The sequence below is a fragment of the Durio zibethinus genome, chromosome 18 (assembly GCF_047325235.1).
Source record: "Durio zibethinus cultivar Kanyao isolate XHJ-2024 chromosome 18, ASM4732523v1, whole genome shotgun sequence".
NCBI classification, from domain to species: domain Eukaryota; kingdom Viridiplantae; phylum Streptophyta; class Magnoliopsida; order Malvales; family Malvaceae; genus Durio; species Durio zibethinus.
This window is the reverse complement of record NC_143179.1, coordinates 4,808,950-4,814,661: the sequence shown is the minus strand read 5'-3', so window position 1 is coordinate 4,814,661 and position 5,712 is coordinate 4,808,950.

The following is a 5,712-nucleotide window of genomic DNA, read 5'->3' as shown; positions in this document are numbered from 1 at the left end:
GTTAAACTAGTTGTTACTGATGCACTACGCTTCCTTTAACAAAATGTAATAGTCATTTTCATGAGTTTATTTCAATAAACCATGCATCTTTATGGCACCAATTTTAAATCTTTTCTTTGAATAAAATTAACTTTAACTCTATCTCATGAATAATAGATTATAATAATCTTTATTCTTTCTTTTATTTCTTATGTTATCTATCTTTTTATTTGAAGATTACACATACGTATATCAAGAATTACCTTTCATTTTATAAAAATGATATGCATGAAAATTCAATTTCATGATGATGGATATTCATGAATCATATGATTAGGCTTAAGAAAATCCAACTTAAATAACCACTCAAGTCGTTACTACATCTTATAAATAAATGTAACAAATAATTAAAATCATAAAATCATGCACAAAAGTCAAAACAATGGATATGACTTATTTGATTTTTTGTGAGAACCATTATAATCATTCTTTGGTGAAAAACTTTCTTTTCATCTTTCTTAATATATCTTTATATGTGAACCATCTCCTCTATTCACAAATTGTTTCATTAATCTTGTTTTAAATTTTGGAACATTATAGTCATTTTCATGTGCCTTTGAGTCTTGACATTTTAGCTCTTGATGAGCCAATAATAAGGCTTAATATTGTTAGTTTGCAACTTCATGAATTTGTAGTCGATGGCGATCCTCCACTTGTATATTTAGTTGTAATCTTCCCTTTCAAATCTTGGTTGATCATAAGATGAAACCACCAAAGAACAAGAAAATGGCTTCAAGACTTGCAGCAAATGCCACTTTTTTTAAAATTTATTTTGTCCATACCAATCATGATATGTAAAAAAAAAATATAACTAAAATGTCTCCAAAATACAATAAAATCTTGTTTGATTTCACCTTCTACTTGTGATATCAAACTATTAAATATCCCTTGATAAAAGCAAAAACATCAAACTTTAAACATTAATTTTTGAAGAAATAATGTCAAAGTAACTATACTTTATTTGTGAAAGAATAGGAAAAATAAAGAGATTTCTATTTTGTTCAATCTATTGAATTCCGTCAAATGAACACTCATAATCTTTATTTATAGATATTAAATCCCAAAGTTGTGACTCTTTGGTTGTGTTGTTTAAATCCAAGATCACTTTTTTTAATAAAAAATATATCTTTCTGAATAATTAAGATTCATTTAAATATTTCATCTTTTCATTTTAAGAAAAATCACTTTTTACTTTTTTTTTAATTTGTAACTTTTCATATAAAGCAATTGACTGCTTCAAGAGGGAAGTCGAATGCTCTTTTATATTTTCAATTTCTAGAAAATTACAAGAAAAATGGCAGTCGACTCATTAGTAAGGCATCAAATTCCACCTACAATATGCTATGTTCACTACAATGATGAAATCGACTGCAATAGGGTGCAGTCAACTTCTCACTCACTCTAGAAATTGCTTATTATCAAGGCAGTCAATTTCTCTTTATAAAAATCAATTGTCTTCTAATTATTTAGAAGATTTTATATGTAATAAAAGTCAACTTCCCTAGTAATGGAATCGATTGGTTTTGATTTTTAATTATGGTTGTTAATTGCCTAGCCTAGGCAGTTGACTGCTCGATTGTATGTTTGAGTACCAAGACTTTGCTTAGTTTTTGTATAAGCATAGCAGCCAACTACTTCATGTTGGTAGTGCAGTTGGCTGTCTTCCATGGTAGCCTAAGGCAATGAACTCCTTATGGTATGGTATGCGACTTTTGTATTAGATAGTCTTCTATTTTAAATTCTTTTATGCCTTTTAGACCTATAAATTCTTTTCTTAAATTATCACAAAACTTAATATGATTATTTTTATGATTAAGTTTCTTTAATATAAAGATTTTCATATTTTAAAAATATTTTTAACAAATATTACGTATCATAATTCATATCGACACGAAAATACGAAATACATTTTTTTTGTTTCGTTAAACCTATTATTCAATTTAAATAAAGTAAAATATTTTAACTGTTAGGGATCATCACAGGTCTGATACAATTTATTAGGAAAATCAACACGCACATGCAAAACCCACACACAAAATAGCAAGTTTAAATCAAGAATAAGAACACACAAATATATTTGTTTCGACTTAACTCAAAATGACATACTCTCAACCTAATCCACTATCAAATAAATCTTTACAATTATAAGACTTTTAGAATGAGAAAAGTCTCAAAAAATTCTTACTCAAAACTTAACCTAAAACTCAATTACACAATTTTAATAGCCTACTCACCTAGCTATTCTCTTGGTATCTAACTATTTAGGACTACCAAACCAAAATATCTTATTTATAAGTGTGAAATCTCTTATACCTTTACTAAACTCTCGATGTGGGATACAAGACAATCTCAAAACTCTTACAACTTTCGATATGAGATTATGAGATCAAGGTAAATCTCAACAAATCCTCTCTTGATTGAATCTTTAAACACTTCAACAGTATCTGCAAAGCTAACACGCTTACCTTTCTTCTTTTCTTTCATCACAGAGATCCCAGCAACTAAGCCTCCATCAAGTATGTACAAGTGATTTTTAACCCTATTCTTTTGTAAAATCATATTATCATTCTTGTATATTTTTAATGAATCATTACTATCATAGTATGTGTACCTCAAAGAAGCTAACTCACCCAAAGTAATTAAATTATAGCTATAACTCGGTACATACCTTACATGACGAAGCATCCTAACAACACCATTATGAGATCTAAGGCGAACACTCTCAATGCCTTGAATCTGTACCTTTTTGTTGTTGGCAACTACAATATCTCCATATTTCTCATTCTCATTAAACTCTACAAAGTAACTCCTATCATTGCAAACATGAACTGTCGCAGCTGAATCTAAAACTCAATCTTTATACTTTTCAAAGTTTGAGTCTCATCCATACAAGTCATCAAAATAATATCATCATCATTAGACACGATGACAGTAGTATCACTTTTTTTATCTGATTTATTCTCATCATTCGTCATTTTAAAAGTAGTCATATCCCTTCTCAGCTTTCTACAGCGCACTTGGATATGTTTTTTTTCACTACAATAATAATATTTTATATCATTATAATCTCTGTCTTTTGACTTGGATCTCTCTCTTAATCCATCAATTCTCTTTTGAGTCTTCCCTCGATTAAAACCCTCTACAGCTAGTGTACTCCTCCCAGGTGATAAGTTCTGAGCTCCCATAAACCTTTCGTTCTCACACAATATGACAGTCATATCATCCAACTTCAAAGTAGACATACCCACCAACAAAGTCTGAACTAAAAGCCTATCAGACTTGGACAAATATGATAGCAAAATTAAAGCTTTCTCTTCATCTTTTAACTCATCAATAGAAATCACTAACAATTGATAAACCAATCTATTAAACTCATTCAGGTGATTATGAAGACTCATACCTTCTTCCATCTTCAGAGAATACAGATCCATCTTCAAACATAATCTATTAGTCAACCACTTCGAAACATAAATATCCTTAAGCTTATCCCACAAACTCTTCAGAGTACTCTCAGTTAACACACTATACTTTACCTCTGAGGTTAATGCCAATCTAATTAGATTCACCTAAGAAGGAATTCCTTTTTAGGTAGATTATGCAGATTAAGTCGTCTAAGTCAAGTCCATCTAAGCCAGCCTTAGCCAGTGATCCATACAGTAGATCCATAGCTTCTATACCCGAGTGACTTAGTCACATATGCAGTAACTTTAGATAGATACCCCGATGCATCCCAACCACGTGATCGAGACCTATACCCCTCATCTTCCGTGAATCGTTTTACTTCTTCAATGAACGTGCTTTCTTCTGAATTCTATTTCAATTACCATCAAATATTTCTTCAGGCTTACTACTCTTTAACACCTGATCCAACCCTTATTGTACTAATAGATCTTGAATCATACTTTACCATAACATAAAATTACTCTTTTCATCAAATAACAAAATCTCAAACTTAGGCATAGGCATAGGCATACTAAACATACCTTTTTCAGACATTTTGAAACACTACTTTACGATCTCTTGAGCCCACGAACTTTAACTTCGAACCTTGCTTTGATACCACTTGTTAGGGATCACCACAGGTCTGATATCACTTGTTAAGAAAATCAACATGCACACGTAGAACCCACACATAAAATAACAAGCTCAAATCAAGAATAAGAACATACAAATATATTTATTTCAGTCTAACTCAAAATAGCCTACTCTAAACCTAATCTACTATCAAATAAATCTTTACAATTGTGAGACTTTTAGAATGAGAAAAATCTCCAAAAATTTCTTACCCAAAACTTAATCAAAAACTCAATTACACCATTTTAATAGCCTACTCACATAGTTATTATCTTGGTGTCTAACTATTTGAGACTACCAAACCAAAACCAAAATATTCTATTTATAAGGATAAAATCCCTTATATCTTTACTAGACTTTCAATGTGAGATACAAGACAATCTCAAAACTTTTATAATTTTCGATGTGGGATTATGAGATTCAAGGTAAATTTCAACATTAACCATATGGTGATCAAACTTTTGTCAAATAATTTTTTAAGATTAGAAAAATCATCCATATTTTATTTGGACTTAATTTTTTCCAAATGATCTTAAAAACGAATACTTTCATATTAAATTGCTATATTCAAATTTTTATTTTCAAAATATTTTTCATAGAAATTAAACTTAAATTGATAAAAAAAAATTATTTCCATATCAAATGAAATAACCTTTATGAATTTACCGAAGATAATTAAAAAGGAGAAGGCAAACCCTTGAAATGAGAACATCATGTGTCAAATTTGATTCACCTTTTTTTTTATGTGCCATTGAAGTTACAAGTACAAATGTCATTTTAATTAAAATCTTAATCGAAGAAAAAAAAATTTTTATGGCTGAAATATAAGCTTATTATTGGTGGTCAAACTGTGAAAAAGATTTTGCCAGTGAATAGTGACACGCAGCGTACAAGATAATCGAGTACAAAAAAATTATTATACTCGAGCGCGTCAAGGATGATGAAAGAGCACTTTCGCGTGAGCAATACTTTAGACGTGGGTGACAAAAGAGTTGAATGAAAATGAATAAAAGTATCGTGTTTTTTCGAAGATATCGCGGAAAGAGAGATTTTGTCCGATATTTTTTCTTTCTCTCTCAAAATCACATCATTAATCTCGTTTAACAAAAACAAGAGCACGTCAAGTCACTCTGACGCAAGACATTTTAAATTGTTCTAATCAGACGGGTTTCTGTATTTGTCTTAAAAAAAAAAAAAAAAAGTCGGTTAGGATGAATGGGACGCTTCTCTTCGTAAATTTGGTGATAGAACGGATTGACAGTAGAGATGAGGAAAAATCCAAATTCGAGGTGAGAAAAAAATTCAAAATCGATTTAAAATAATAATAATAATAATAATAATGTTTGATTCAATTTAAATTATTATTTTTATTTAATTTGAATTAAATTAAAATATTAAATATATATAAATTTAGATTAAAAAGTAAAAATTAAAAAAAAATTAATTGAATGATATATTTTATTAATTTTTATATATTTTTAAAATAATTATTTTATATTTAAATTTATTTAAATATATTAAAATTTATATTAACATAATATATAAAAATAAAATAAATTTAAATTTAAAAAATTAATTAACAAAACAAAAACAAAATCA